Source organism: Rhinatrema bivittatum, chromosome 4 (genome assembly GCF_901001135.1).
Source record: "Rhinatrema bivittatum chromosome 4, aRhiBiv1.1, whole genome shotgun sequence".
NCBI lineage: Eukaryota > Metazoa > Chordata > Amphibia > Gymnophiona > Rhinatrematidae > Rhinatrema > Rhinatrema bivittatum.
In genome coordinates, this window is record NC_042618.1 from 278,076,328 (window position 1) to 278,093,176 (window position 16,849).

At 43.3% G+C, this 16,849-nt stretch overlaps 1 protein-coding gene across 1 annotated transcript in view; it reads left to right on the forward strand.

The window, feature by feature from the left end:
* CASC1 (cancer susceptibility 1) overlaps nucleotides 1-16,849 on the forward strand; it is a 1,039,813-nt gene that overhangs the window by 224,069 nt on the left and 798,895 nt on the right. The gene's annotated exons all lie outside the window — the stretch shown is intronic.

The window sequence follows — 16,849 nt, forward strand, 5'->3', positions numbered from 1 at the left end:
TAGAGTAAATCACGCAGAATATCATTCATCATGTTTTGGAAGACAGCCGGGGCGTTGCACAAGCCGAAGGGAATCAACAGGTATTCAAAGTGTCTATCCCAGGTATTAAAAGCCGTCTTCCATTCATCGCCAGCGCGGATGCGAACTAAATTATACACTCCTTTGAGGTCAAGCTTGGAGAATATGTTGGCTCCCTGTAACCTATCAAATAGCTCCGAGATGAGTGTTAAAGGGTAGTTGTCCTTTATGGTGATCTCATTCAGACCTCTGTAGTCAATGCATGGACATAACGTTCTGTCCTTCTTCCCCACAAAGAAAAATCCTGGGCTGGCAGGAGACTTGGAAAGTCTTATGAAGCCTTTCTGGAGAATCTCTTGGATGTATTTTTTTTTTTAATTCTTTATTTTATAATTTTTTAATTCAAATATACAAAGAAAAATTTTAATTCATAACATGATTCATAGGAGAATACTATAAAAGAATACATTTTTTCACAATACAATGTAAATATTGTATATCTGAAAACTAAAATATTCATACAATCACTTTATACTAAGGAAATTGAGGCTCTTTAAGGATACTTCAAAACATTTAGGAGACAATTTTAGAAAATATTACTATGAAAGCTTTACATAGTTTTTAGACTGGTATTTATACTTGTATATGCCTTATTAATAGCTACTCACAAGTAGGTAACACACTAGAAGATGGTTCGCAAATAGGCAATGGAGAGGAGGAAATAGGTTGTTGTGCCTCCACAAACTGTTGAAGCTGTTCAATTTGATAGAAAACATAGACATTTTCCCCTTTCTTAATCTCGCATCTGCAAGGGTAGCATAAAAAGAAAGTATATCCTAATGATATTATCTTTTGCCTTAAGGCAAGAAATTCTTTACTTCTTGTTCTAGTGACTGGAGCTAAATCTGGATACATTTTAACTAGTTGGCCATAAAACATTGTTGGAAATTTCTGAAAATACCTTTTCATAACATTATTTATATCTTTAGCTACTATGAAAGATACAATCAAGGTATTTCTATGCATGACATCCAAATTTGAGTCTTCTAGAAAATTTGTCAAATTGACTGGGACTGGAGATTTTTTTGATAAGAAATAACACGCATTAATTGAAGGAATTTCTTCCTTTGAGTATAACAATACTTCTCTAAAGTGTGGAGACTTTCTGTAAAGTCTCCACACTTTGAATTTGAGTAGATTGTAACTTCCCTTGAAATTCTGATGACACAGCATCAATCTTTTGCTCCAGTCTGGTCATGGCCGTACTTGAACCCTTTACTGCATCCCAAATTGCCTCAAGTGTTACCTTTTCAGGCCGAGCTGTTATCTGTAAAAGGGCTTCTTTAATACGAGATGGCGTACCCTCCTGCCCTGTCGCCAGAACCATATCAGGGATTGGCGGCTGGGCTACGCCGTTCTCAGTAGTGCGTTGGGCAGGAGGAGGTCTGCTATCAGGGCTTAGGGATGCTTCATCTTGGGAACCCCTCATTTCTCCTTCATGTGGGGTTCCAACAGATTCCTCAGCAACCCGGTTCTCCAGCTGTGTCAGGAATCGATGAATTTCAAGCTGAGTTAAGGGAGAGGATATGGGTTCTGAGGGAAATACCCGAATTTTCCCCTTCCTCTTCACAGGCATGGTAATCCCTAAAGGAAACAAATCACACGTAGTTCCTGACTCCTATGATGCTTGTTCCTTAATCCGGAGAGAATAATTTTGATAGATAATCAAGCTAGCTCTCACCAGTGCAGAGAACAGGTAATTTCTCCGACAGCCTCTGGAGACCTTCACAGGATCGCGCTCTTTTAAACAGTTCTTCCGGTGCCTCCCTCTGATGTCAGGTCAGGATCCCGGCATCCCGATCTCTCGGGGCAAATCTTCTTTGTATTCAAGGAAATGTAGCTAGCTCTCACTGGTGCAGAGAACAGGTAATCTCTCCAACAGCCTCTCCTCCTGGATGTATTCTGACATTGCCTTATTCTCCACTACAGAGAGGGGGTAGACCCTTCCTTTGGGTGGTTCCGTATTTGGCTTCAGATTAATTGCGCAGTCATAGGATCTGTGTGGAGGTAACATGTCAGCAGCTTCTTTTGAGAATACATCTTGGTAAGATGCATATTGAGGCTGCAACCCAGGCAACAGCGGGGTAGTTGGCATGCATGGTATTGGAGAGACTTCCATTAAGCATTTGCCATGACAATCTGGACCCCAACGTGAAAGCTCCAAAGTGATCCAGTTGAATTGTGGCATGTGTTTCTGCAGCCATGGTAACCCAAGTACCAAAGGGTGCATGGCCTTCTCTAGCCAAAGAAGAAAATAGTCTCTGATTGAAGAGCACCGGTACGCAAGCTTACTGGTTCTGTAAGCAGGGTTACTTCACCCGGTAAGGGCTCTCCATGAATAGAGGACAAAACTAATGGAGACGTCATAGTAATGGTAGGGATCCGCAAGTGTTCCACAAGACGTTTCAAAATGAAATTTTCCCCTGCCCCAGAGTCTACTAAGGCAAGGGTCTGGTATTCCAAAGGCCCCCAGATAACTAATCTCCAACTACACCTTGTTTAACCATATCCTATATCGTTTACCTGTGTGAATTAATAACCTGTCCTTTCCCTTCCTTCTCAGCCAAGTTCTTATCACCCTGTTATATGTAACTGCCTTTTCAGCACCATCGTTATAGTTATGTTTACTATGTTTACTATGCACCCATGTTCTATGTGAACCAGCATGATGTGACTGCTGTCTCGAATGCCGGTATATAAAAATCGGAAATAAATAAATAAATAAATAAATAAAGATACTGGAAGAGAGAGTGGAGGAGAGGGTGCAGTTAGACCTAAGAAGAGTCCTCCCATAGGACTTAGGTCTGCCAGTTTCCCGGACATATAGGGCATGTTTGTACAGCATGACCAGCTTATCCACAATACATGCATAGTCCCAACCTCTTTCGGAATCGACTCTCTTTCGAAGTCAAATGACTGCGGCCTAATTGCATTGCTTCTTCTTCACCAGCAGTAGGCCCTGGGAGTGTAGGCCTGGGTACAGAATTGACAGGAGTCTCTCCCTGGAGTGGTCTTCTGGGACTCTTGACCTCTTGAAATTTGCCGCGAATTTGGCGATCAATCTTTGCTGCCAACTTCATAAGTTCCGCTAAGGTCTCGGGCATCTCACGAGTCACCAGTTCATCTTTCAACCAGGAGTTCAGGCCTTCAAAAAATAAGGTTTTCAAGCACCTAGGGTCCCAATGTAATTCAGAAGCCAGCGTCTTGAATTCAATGGCGAAGTCTGGCAAAGGTTTGTTACCTTGTTTTAGATGAACCAAAGCTGATCCTGCTATTGAGTACCAGGCAGGGTCATCGAATACTGATTTGAACAGTTCAAGAAACCCGGCAAGATCATTCAGGATAGGGTCATTGCGCTCCCACAGCGGTGAGGCCCAAGCCAACGCTCTTCCATCCAGATACGAAAGGATATAGGTGGTCTTGGCATACGCTGTAGGGAAATGGTTAGGTTGCAGAGAAAAGAGCATGCAACATTGATTAATAAATCCTCTATACTTCCAAACTTCACCCGCGAAGCGTGTCAGAGCAGATAGAGGCACTGTAGACTTGACTGTCACTTCTGTCGGTATAACTTCTTTACCTGCGATAGCCAGTACATTCATCTGTGTGTGTAACTGATTAAAGACAACAGTCAGGTTGTCCAACGAATCCTGTTGTTTGGAGATTCGCTGGGCCAGGGCAAAGTGGTGAGCTGAGCCGAATCCATGGAGTTAGCAATCTGTTATGGTTATGAGGTGTTGGAGTGGATTCTTGGGCACTGCGGTGATGGTCACTCCCACGGGGAGGTGCCCTGTGAGGAACCGCAGTACTAGGCTAGACTCTTTACACACAGACACAGAGAAGTTTGTATTTATTGTACAGCTTGATGGTACTGCCCGGGGAGCGGGCAGCAGTGGAGGTAACCTAAAGAAGTAGTCCAGGGGGTCCTCAGCAGAGGAGACCAGTCTCACATTCGGGTAGATGATAGGCAGCGTGGTGTAGCAGGGATAGGTCCCGGATGTAGGCAAGGAGCGCTGAAGCTGAAGATGAGACAGACTGAGAGGGTTAGTACTCACTGAAGCAGAAGCTGTATAGTTGATGGTCCAGGCAGGAAGAAGTGGTTCAGTGGCAGGCACCAGAATAGGAAGTAGGCCCTCGAGGAGTGAGTACCTGGTATCCCAGGATAGGTACCTGAAATAGAGCAGAAGGGCTCCGAGGAGTGGGTACCCAGGTTAGGAGAATTACCCCGAAGGGCAGAGAGAGCTTCTTGCGGCAGCTAGGAAGCGGGAGAGCAGCTTAGACCAGAGGCATTCCAATCCTTGCTAACTCAGTTTGATAGCAAATGAAGGGCAGGCTAAATACCTGGATGTGATGATGTCACTCAGAGGGGACGCCCCCGAGGTTCCCGCCATGAAGTAGATAAAGATGTGGGGTGGTGTGCACATGCGCACCCTAGGAGGCCCTCAGGAAAATCATGGCGAACACCGTCGCTGTTGCCATTCTGGGGACACCGGAGAGAGCAGCATAAAGACACGGCAGCAGCCATCTTCCCAAGGCTTGAGGAGAGAGAAGGAAGAAAGGTGAGGCACAGAGGTCAAAGCCATCTGAGACCAATGGATGCAACAGATAGGAGAATGAACAAGCAAATAAAATTTCAAATGGCAGAAATCCAGGGGAGGATGTATTGTTTAGTAGAGAACAAATTATGACTTCCAATTTGTATTGTATTCGGTAAGTGATAAAGAGCCAGTGAAAGGATTGTAGTACTGGGGTGATGTGATTCCATATGGGGTGTTAGTTTAGAGATGTGCTGCAGAATTTTGTATTTGAAGAGGATGGGCAGTGCAAGATGGGAGACCAGCAAATAGAGAATTACAATAGTCTAGACCAGAGAAGAGATTGGAGGACTGAGAAAAAATCAGGAGGATCCAACAATATATTGAAGTGACGAAGTAGATGCAGCTTAAAGAAAGAGGATTACACAAGTGCTATAGATTCTAACAGACACCGGACAGCAGGTTTGAATCCAGAGCATACAGACAAATTGTATATGACATTCCACTAGCAAGACATTAGGGAGTGAAATGCATGAACTTCTATTGGGCAGAAGTATCACTATTGTCAAATTTGTGACACTTACCAGAGAGTAGGTAAGCCCCAAGATGAAACCCATATCAATTATCAACAAACCATTCAAGAGAATATCAGCAGATGTAGTGAGGACTCTAGCCATCTCTAACAAGACTGGGACAGTGGTGGAGTTGGCTAAAGATGTTTGTATGCTAATGCCAGAAGTCTAAGAAGTAAGATGGGAGAATTAGAGTGTATAGCAGTGAATGATGACATAGACTTAATAATTGGCATTTCAGAGACATGGTGGATAGAGGATAACCAATGGGATAGTGCTATACCGGGGTACAAATTATATTGCAATGACAGAGGAGCATCTTGGTGGCAGGGTGGTGCTTTATGTCCAGGATGGCATAGAGTCCAACAGGATAAAGATCCTGCATGAGACTAAATGTACAATTGAATTTTTATGGGTAGAAATCCCTTGTGTGTTGGAGAAGAGAATAATGATAGGAATATACTACCGTCCACCTGACCAAAATGATAAGACGGACAGTGAAATGCTAAGAGAAATTAGGGAACCTAACCAAACTGGTAGTGCATTAATAATGGGAGATTTCAATTACCTAGGAACACTGGTGCAGGTAGAACAATGCAGTTCCGTTCAATTAATTAATAAATAGTATTTTATTGTGAACATTCATAATACATTCACTGTGGCAACTCCATTAGTATAACAGAAGTAATTTTACAGTCCCCCGACACGGTCCCGTGTTTCGCGGTGGCTGCATCGGGAGGGACAGGATGGTTTTCGAATCTGAAATATAATATAAGTATATCACAAAACGGAACCAAGGGCTGCTATATATACCTTATAAACATCCTTCACATACCTTATACAAGACCATCAGGAGCGCAACCGCCCGCTGATTTCACCCAAATTTAAAGAACATAAAATGGCGCGAAAGGAGAGCTCTCGCGAGAGGCTGAAATGACAGAGGAACACCTGTGATCAAACTGACACCTAAAGCAGGATGACTAATAGAACTGGTACCTTGCTGGCCTACAACAGTTGTCACCCTCGGGCACTCCGTGACAACATACCTACGGGGCAATTTCTACGGCTTCGCCGCCTTTGCTCCACACGGGAGGAATTTCTTGCTCAATCACAATGTATGTTTACCAGATTTGTTGAAAGGGGTTACCCAACACGAATTGTGAAAAGAGCTTTTAAACGTGCTTTATACACACACCGAGACTGGCTTTTCAGTACCCCTTTACACTGTGATGACGTTTGCTTTAATTGCATCCTTCCCTTTTCCATTGTAGGTAGGTCCATTGTTAACATGATTAAACGCCACTGGTCGGCCCTGTCACTAACTGACTTAATGCATGGTCCCCCACGCTTCACCTTTAAGAGAGCCACGAATTTGAGAGATCGCCTCGTGCACACATCGTTCGTGCCTGTACAAAATTCACCTCACTCTAGTGGCCAACACAACCCTTGCGGTCGATGCACAATGTGCAGCCATACTGAGTCCGTGACAGTTTTTAAACACCCTGCGTCGGGACGTGTGTTTAAATTACATTCTTTGTCAGACTGCTGTACAAAAGGAGTAATTTACGTCATCAAATGCCCCTGCCCATTGGTTTACGTGGGGAAAACCTCACGTATGATTAAGACACGAATCATAGAACATTGTTCTAATATTAGATTATCTAGGATTGATGAGCCCTTAGTGGCTCACTGGATACATGTTGGACACTCCATCGCTGACCTCTCCTTCCAGGTATTGGAGGTGGTCTCTCCCTCCCCGCGGGGAGGAGATTTCGCCTGCATGCTAGGTCGGAGGGAGCAGCGATGGATCTTTACTCTCAATTCAGTCTCTCCTCATGGTCTGAATAAAGATATAGAGTGGTACCAGTTCTATTAGTCATCCTGCTTTAGGTGTCAGTTTGATCACAGGTGTTCCTCTGTCATTTCAGCCTCTCGCGAGAGCTCTCCTTTTGCGCCATTTTATGTTCTTTAAATTTGGGTGAAATCAGCGGGCGGTTGCGCTCCTGATGGTCTTGTATAAGGTATGTGAAGGATGTTTATAAGGTATATATAGCAGCCCTTGGTTCCGTTTTGTGATATACTTATATTATATTTCAGATTCAAAAACCATCCTGTCCCTCCCGATGCAGCCACCGCGAAACACGGGACCGTGTCGGGGGACTGTAAAATTACTTCTGTTATACTAATGGAGTTGCCACAGTGAATGTATTATGAATGTTCACAATAAAATACTATTTATTAATTAATTGAACGGAACTGCATTGTTCTACCTGCACCAGTGTTCCTATGTACTTGCTCATGTGCAAGGTTTGCTTCTGTATTATACTAGATTTCAATTACCCCAATATTGATTGGGTAAGTGAAACAGGGTATGCTAGAGAGATAAAGCTCCTGGATGGAATAAAAGACAGTTTTATGGAGCAATTTCATTTTCATTTATTTTCATTTCATTTATTAAAATGTATTAATCGCCTAACACAAATTTTTGGCTTAGGCGATTTACAGTAAAAACATCCATAAAATTAAACAAATTCAAAAACAAATATAAAATACAGATGTCATCAAAACATAATATAACATATTACTGTAATCATTAATTATTCATCAGACACCTTAGGCACATGGTAGTAAGAAGTTCTTTAAAGCAGACCTGAATTTTTTTTAGATTTTCTTGAGTCCGGATCTCAAACTGTAAGGAATTCCATATGGGGGGGAGCGGCTACAGAAAAAGCCGTTTCTCAAGCTGAAGACAAATGAGCATGCCTAACGAAAAGGTCATCAAGTAAACCTCACTGTGAAGTTCTTAACTGCCAGGTTGGTTGATAAATTCGAAGCAGAGCATTGGTCCAAGGAGGAGAGTCTGAGCTGAGAAGTTTATAGACCGTCATTGCAATTTTATATCGAACACAATCGGGCATTGATAGCCATTTTAAATGAGACAAGACAGGCGTGAAATGTTCATATCATTTTAAATTAGAGATTAACTGAGCAGCAGAATTAAGTAATAACTGTAATGGTTGTAATGAAGATTTAGGTAAGCCTAGAAACAAACTGTTATAATAACCAAGGTGTGGAAAGATGATAGCTCGAATGATAGTATGAAAATCAGAGTTGAACAAAGGATGCCATAGTCCAGAGATCAAACGTAATTTGAAAAACCCTGATTTAATCAGGGCCTTAATCTGGGGTTTAAAAGATAAAGCGTCATCTAGTAACACGCCAAGGTTTTTGATGGGTTTGTTAAGTGAAAATGAAAGATTGTCAAACATGATGATGTCTTTTTGAGGCTCAGAATGTGGACGATGTATGAGAAGAAATGGGAAGGGCTGCAATGGTGTACTAGTAGTGCACAGATATTGCCAACCAGAATGCAGCATGCACAGATGAAATGACTTAACATGGAGCATGCTTATAAATGAGGTAAGCACCATATTGTAAGCACATATACAGAGTAATTTTCAACTGCCTATGTAGGGTTAAAGTATAAGCACTTACACATGCAAAAGTCTTCTTTGAAAATTCACGTTGGCCCTGTTTGCCTGTGGATAGCAAGCACAGGCATAACTGTGTGTATGTTTAGTTACACATTTTCAAAATAAAAAATAAGTTTGCAAATGTTTTCCCCACTCTGGCTCCTCCATTTAGAATGTCTCTTGATAGTGTAAGGGCTGCAATTGTGTTTCATGTGCAATTTTCCCTGAATCAATGTGCATTTTCAAGAATCAATTTACCCCATAAGAATGCACAATAACCAAACCCGAATTGAGCTGTACAACTTCCAAATGAAAGAGTATGAGACTAGGCTATTAGATATTTTTAACACATAAAAATACCTTTAATAAGAAGCACAATTGGGAACACAAAATGTTCAGACTGTACAGAAGCACTGCCCTATGGATATGATAGAGGTCTTTAAGATCATGAGAGGTCTTGAAAGAGTAGATGTGAATCGGTTATTTACACTTTTGAATAATAGAAGGACTAGGGGGCATTCCATGAAGTTAGCAAGTAGCACATTTAAGACTAATCGGAGAAAATTCTTTTTCACTCAACGCACAATAAAGCTCTGGAATTTGTTGCCAGAGGATGTGGTTAGTGTAGCTGGGTTCAAAAAAGGTTTGGATAAGTTCTTGGAGGAGAAGTCCATTAACGGCTATTAATCGAGTTTACTTAGGGAATAGCCACAGCTATTAATTGCATCAGTAGCATGGGATCTTCTTAGTGTTTGGGTAATTGCCAGGTTCTTGTGGCCTGGTTTGGCCTCTGTTGGAAACAGGATGCTGGGCTTGATGGACCTTTGGTCTGACCCAGCATGGCAATTTCTTATGTTCTTATGATCGGGGATTTCCATCCCTCCCCGTCCCCAATGATCTTGCAAGCTCTTCAAAGGAATGCGAGGTTTTTTGCCACACCAGAGAAAGGATCAAAGGGCTTTATCCAAAGGTAAAAGGTCTTTCCGTTTAATATAAAGGGGAAATTTTGATAAAGGTAAAGCCACTGTGGGAGTATAATCATTTAAAGAGATTAACATGCCCTCCGAGTGAGAGCGGGAGGTTTTGCCAGGCCTGCATCTTGACCCAAGACTTACATACCAAAGTTGGAACATTCAATGAATATAGGGCTGCGGGGTTGTTAGGTGAATGCCTAAGTAACGGATCGTGCCCTCTGCCCAGTGCAAGGGAAATGGCCCCACCCATCGTTCTTTGAGGGTGTTGGGATAGCAAAGCTCCTCAGATTTCCTCCAATTTATCTGAAGTCCAGAAAAGCCACCAAAGCTATAAAAGGCTTGCAAAAAGGCATACAAGGACCTTTGAGGATCCGTAAGAAACACCAAAATATCATCCGCAAAAGCGGCATATTTAAATAAGGTACTTTGGAGTTTAATCCTCCATATTTCTCATGTGGCCTGAATATATAACAGCAATGATTCTAATGTTAACAAGAGGGGAGAGGGGGCAGCCCTGCCGGGTGACCCGCCTAATGGGGAAGAATGCGGATTGCGAGTCATTGACGCTGATAGATGCAAGAGGACCATCATACAAGAGCTGGATACTATTAAAGAAAAAACCCTCAAACTCTATACAATGCAATAGATTTATTTATTTATTTGAAGCTTTTATATACCGAGGTTTAGCACATGCCTTCACCCCGGTTTACATTGGAACGAAACAATGATACATAGAACAATTTGAGAAACAAAAGTATATGCAACTAGCATATGGAGAAGGAAGTAACAGGAATAACTAAAAAATAATTTAATTTAAATAACGAAAAAGAAAATAGAAACGAAAAACGAGGAAGGTATGTACAAACTCGTGCTCTGAATACAAGAAAGTCTGAATGGGAAAAGTAGGAAATGAGGGGGGGATGGGGTAGGTAATGGAAGGAGGAAGGGGTAGGTAAGCGGAGAAGAGAAGAGGGGAGAAGGATGGGAAGCATGAGGCATCACAATTGTGGATTGCTTAAATCATCATTGAAAGTCTGGCTGAAGATCCAGGTTTTCAGTTCTTTTTTGAATGATTTATTTTCGATGATAGTGGTGAGGTAGCATGGTAGGGCGTTCCAGAGTTTAGGCCCCGCTATGGAGAGAGCTCTATTTCTGGTGTTAGTAAGCTTAGCCATGGGATATGTGGGTATTTCGAGTAGACGTTTTTCAGAAGTTCTGGTGTTCCGTTGAGGTTTGTGGGGGTGGAACATTTTACTGACTGCGGAGTTAACTGAATTGTGTAAAGCGTCATGGATGATCGTCAGGGTTTTGTATTCAATTCTTTGAATGATTGGTAGCCAGTGTAGGCTTTTTAGTATTGGGGTGATGTGATCCGATTTTTTATTTCCGGTCAGTACTCTTGCAGCGGCATTCTGCAGTAACTGCAGCGGTTTTAAGGTGGATTTGGGGAGACCTAATAAATAGATAAATATAAATAATAGATAATAAATAGATAAATATAAATAAATAGACCTAATAAATAGATGAAACATGTATCCCCATTCGACGCGATCAAAAGCTTTCTCAATGTCAAAACTGATCGCCAAGAAAGGATCCCCCACCCTATGGCACAAGGCCATAGCGCCGGCGAACGAACCCTACTTGGCTGGGATTAATTAAGGTTGGCAAAATAGTGGCTAATCTATCTGCCAGAATCTTAGTGAGCAATTTCTGGTCAAAATTTAATAAAGAAATAGGGAGATATGAAGCTGGCAGATGGGGATCTTTGCACGGTTTAGGAATCAGCGTGATATGCGCCGAATTAAAAAACGCCAGATATTCCCCAGACTGAACCAAAGCATTAAGAGTTAAACATAAGGGGGGGATTGATCTAGTCTGTCAGATACTTATAAAATTCCACCGTGAAGCCATCCGGCCCCAGAGCCTTGAATCGGCACGCATTCCGGATGACAAGCTTCACTTCTGCCTCCTCAATTGGACAGTTGAACCATACACATTGTTCCTGCGTCAAACGAGGAAGTGTCACCCGAGAACAGAATTGGGCACACTGATCAAGGGCACAACCTTAAGATGTATACAGAGAAGAATAATATTCCCTAAAGCTTTCTACAATAGCGGAAGTATCGCTGACCATTCTACCATGAGAAGAGCGTACCGCCATGATGTGCCGAGAAGTGTGGGCAGACTTAAGTAAATTAGACATCATCCTGCCAGCTTTGTTGCCAAACTGAAAGAGCTTGTATTGATAGTACAAGATACTTTTTTTAGATCTTTGATGTATCTCTAAAAGTAAGAGAAGGATATGCCAAACTTATGACTCTGAGAAGACTAAAACCACTACTGACACCCACCAACTTCCGCTCAGTATTACAAGCCTTAATCTTTGCCAGTACTGACTACTGTAATGCCCTACTACTGGGCCTACCATACACCACAATAAGACCACTACAGATACTTCAAAAGACAGCGGCAAGAATTTTAACTGGAAAAGCAAAAGAGACCATATCACCAAAACCTTAATAGAACTACACTGGTTACCCGTTGAACAAAGAATACAATTCAAGACTTTATGCACCATACATAAATTAATACATGACGAAAAAGCAGAGTGGCTGAACACAGCCCTACGTGTACATACCCCTCACAGAAATCTGAGATCAGCAAACAAAGCACTGCTATCTATTCCCTCAGTAAAGACGGCCAGACTAACCCAGGTAAGGGATAGGGCCCTATCTCTAGCAGGACCCACAATATGGAACAATATGCTATTAGAAATCAGACTACAAATTAACATCAAAACCTTCAAAAAAAGTTTGAAAACATGGCTATTTAAGCAAGCATACCACAAAGAGAACTGAGAGCAGAAAACAGGGAAATTTTGGTTGCAGTCAGTCTAGCTCACACTCACACACCTTGATTGTTTAAGTGTGTGCATCTCATTACCTTATCCTAAACTATTCTTGCTTTTTAAACAACAAAGAACCAAAATAAAGTAGTACGATATCTCATAACCGAGTAAGAGGAAACCGGACATGACTTATAACACTCACCAAATTATATTTTTTTTATGAAACTGTTACAGTAAATTTACGGCACCTGTTTAAGAGTTTAGAATTCCAGATACTGGAGTTTACACACAGTTTTTGTGCCCTATTGTGAACCGTTGTGATGGCACCCGCTTAACGACGGTATAGAAAAGACTTTAAATAAATAAATAAATAAATAAATCAGTCAAGGAATTTAATGCTGTCTGAATGACAAGCAGCTTTTCTTGATTAAGGCAAGTGTTGGACTGGAGCACATTGCGCTTGGCACGATTTAATTGTGCAGTCAAGGATAACAATCACTTGTCCAGCATTTTCTGCCTATGAGATACATATGAGATAATGTCCCCACGTATGACAGCCGTGGTTGCATACCAGAATAACACCGGGTCATCTAGATAATCTTTATTGAGGGAGGCTTAATCCTGCCATTTGGTAGGAATATATTCCCAGAAGTGAACATCGTCAGCCAGATAGTAGGGGAAACGCCACAGTGGGGAAGATTGAAGTTGGGTGGGCCAGAACAGTTCTATCCAGATGGAAGCATGGTCTGAGGTGACGATTTCCTCTATTTTGACCTCGCCCAACTTAGAAAAGGCATGGGTACTGACCAGGAAATAGTCCAGACGAGAGAACATAGAATGTGCCTGAGAAAGATGGGTAAAATCTGTCTCCGTAGGGTGTAGAGTCCTCCAGGCATCGGATTAATGCAAGGCACGTTCTAAAAAGGCAATGCCCTTGCTCGATGGTCTGAGGGGCCCCACCCTCTGTGATGTATCTAGACCAGAGTCCCTAGGAGCGTTAAAATCCCCACCCAGAATCAAAATCTGATCCATGTAAGGGAGAAGATGCCCATATATTTCCTTAAAAAATGCAGGAGAATAATTGTTGGGGGCATATAAGTTACAAAGAATCAGAGTGGTATGGTGCAATTCTACTACCAAAATTAAGTATCTGCCATGAGGATCTTTAATTTCCGTGCGAACCATGACTGGTAGTTGCTTAGAAAAGAGAATAGCAATGCCTGCAGATTTTGTAGATGCAGAGGCGTAATGCATGGCCCCCACCCAACCCCGGCACAGTTTTAAATGCTCCAGGTCTGTAAGATGTGTCTCTTTAAAGAATGCTATGTCAGTCAATTTCCACTTAAGGGCAGTTAACATCTTAGTGCGCTTAATCGGAGAGTGCAGCCTACAAACGTTGCAGGAGAGAACTCGAGTCTGAGCAGACATCATTTAATCACTTTATATAACATAATCTGGGTGGATTGAAGAAAGAAGTGTAAGAATTAAGGGGGGAGGGCCCTCCCAGCTAAGGCTCCCCACCTGCAATGTAGCTAGTAATAAGCGACCAAATGGACCTACTAAATAGTAAGCAATATGATGACACAGCATGTGACAATAAATCCCAAAAATAGTCCCATATTGTAGAGTCTATTGCAATAGGGAGCCAGGGCCCATCTTTGCACAGAGAGATCGGCCGAGTAGTCTTGAAAAACTAATATTTGTTTATTCTCATAACTCAAAGTCTTACCGATCGGAGAGCCTGGAGGATTTCGGTTTTGTGCGCGAAGTTAAGTATCTTCGCGATCACCACTCGCAGTTTCTCCCCCTCTTGCCGCTTAGGCCCATGCCTGTGCACTCTCTCTATACGGAAGGGGCCATGTTTATCAGCAATGGACAGGTCCCTGTGCGAGCCAGCTTTCGAGGAAAGACGGCAGCTGTGCTTCAGCTAGGGATTCCGGAAGGCCCACAAAACGTAAATTTGACCGCCGGGAGTGGTTTTCTAAATTGTCAAGACACTCTTCTTGTTTAAGCAGCGAGGCCTTTAGAGTCTCCAGTTTGGTCTGAACAGTGCAGAGGCCATCTTGATTATCAGATGACCGCTGCTCGACTTCCCCAATCCGTTTTTCAAAACTTGCGAGCCCTGCCGTTAGTTCTGCTAGTTGGGTGGAAATCTTTTTTAGCTCTGGTTCAAGAGCTTCCACCACCGCAATTTTTAACTGTGATTGTGCCCGCCGGCGTGGGGTCTGAGGATTCACCATCTTCCTCAGCAGACAGGTCGTTTGTCCGGAGTCTTTCTTTTTCTTTATCTTTCTTGGCTGTTCTGGATGCCATCTCAGCGAATAAATTGCTGGATGGTCAAGGTGAAAGTCGCACGACTTGAAGGGACCCGAATCGCTTCTTTGGCTAGCAAGGATGGGGCTGGATGAGAGGATCAGTCCCCGAGAAAGGTTTCCATGTCTATACCCTTCAGTGCATCACGTGATCTCCCAGCCCTGTATTTAAAAATGGGGAGGAGCCCCGTGAGGAACCGCAGTACTAGGCTAGACTTGAGACACACAAACACAGAAGTTATGTCTTTTATTATACAGCTGGATGGCACCACCAGAGGTGGCAGTAGTGAGGTGATCCAGTAAGAGCAGTCCAGGGATCATCGGCTGAGGAGACCCGTCTCACAAGGCAGATGTTAGCAGCACTCGATAGTATAGGGAGTTCTGGATGCAGTTTCCCAGTGTAGAGCTGTAGATGAGACAGACTGACAAAGTTAGATTACTCACTAAGATGGTAGCTGTATAGTTGGAAATCCCAGCAGACAGAAGTAGTTGGATGCAGGCACCAAGGCAGGGAGAGCAGGCCCTCGAGAGAGAGTACCTGATCCCAGAGAGGTACCTGAAATAAAGCAGGGGGGCCCCGAAGAGCGGGTACCCAGGTTAGATGAAATACCCCGAAGGGCAGAGAGAGCTTCCAGCGGCAGCACGGAAGCGGCAGAGTAGCTCAGACCAGAGGCATTCCAATCCTTGCTAACTCGATTTGTTAGCAAATGAAGGGCAGGCTAAATACCCGGATGGCGTGATGTCACTCGAGGGGGATGCCCCATAACATGGATAAAGACGTGGGTGGCGTGTGCGCGTGCACCCTAGGAGGACCTCAGGAGAAACATGGCGGATAGCCTTGCCATTGCCGTTCCAAGGACGCTGGAGAGAGCGGCATGCAGACGCGGCGGTAGCCATCTTCCCAAGGCTAGCGGGGAGAGCAGAGAGAAAGGTGAAGCACAGAGGTCGAAGCCATCTGAGACCGGGCGCAACAGTACTCCCCCTTCAAAGGGCCCCCTCCAAACCCCCTACCTGGTCTTGGTTTTTGAGGATGCGATCGGTGGTATTGACGAAGCATCTCTTTATCCATGATATTAACCAAAGGTTCCCAAGAGTTTTCTTCAGGTCTGTAACCTTCCCATGACAGGATGTATTCCCAAACTCTGCCTCTCTTTCTCACATCAAGGATGGCATCAACTCTGTATTCGATGTTTTCTTCTGCATCAACTGGAGTAGGTTCAGATGTCTTGGTGGAGAACTCGCTAAGAACAAGTGGTTTCAGCAGCGAAACATGGAATGCATTATGATTTTTCATCGCTGGAGGAAGTTTCAGACTATATGTGAGTGTCCCCAATCGTCGGAGGATGGGAAAGGGTCCGACAAAGTGTGGAGCAAAACGAGCTGATGATAGTTGAGTCTCAGATGTTTAGTAGACAGCCAGACCTTGTCACCAGGCTGGAATTCAGGAGCTTTGCTATGGTGAGCGTCATAGCCTTTCTTTGCTCTTTGTCCTGCTTTTTGGAGCATCTCTTTAGTCTTTCTCCAGAGTTGGATATCTTTGGTAGTTGATTGAGCTGCCGGGGACGACAATGAAAGTGGAAGTGGTAAAGGTGGTAAGGGTAGTCGTCTGTAGACCACCTCAAAAGGTGTAGATCCAGTTGATGTTGCTGGATGAGAGTTGATGGCGAATTCAGCCCAGGGCAACAATTCAGCCCAGTCATTCTGACGTGAACCAACATAGGCACGTAGGAACTGCTTGAGTGTTCTATTCATTCTCTCAGTTTGGCCATTTACCTGAGGATGGTATGCAGAGGTGAAGTCAAGTGTGATATCGAACTTCTTACACAAAGCCTTCCAGAACTTGGCTGTAAATTGGGCTCCTCTGTCAGAGACTGTGTTTTGGCATGCCGTATAGGCGAAAGATGTAGGTAATGAATAGTTTAGCAAGCTCCATGGCTGTGGGTAAGCCAGGGAGAGCCACGAAGTGAGCCATCTTTGAGAAATGATCCACTGTAACCCAGATGGTATTGTTACCTCCAGAAAGTGGTAAGTCCAGGGCTCATCTGGTACTGGCAAGG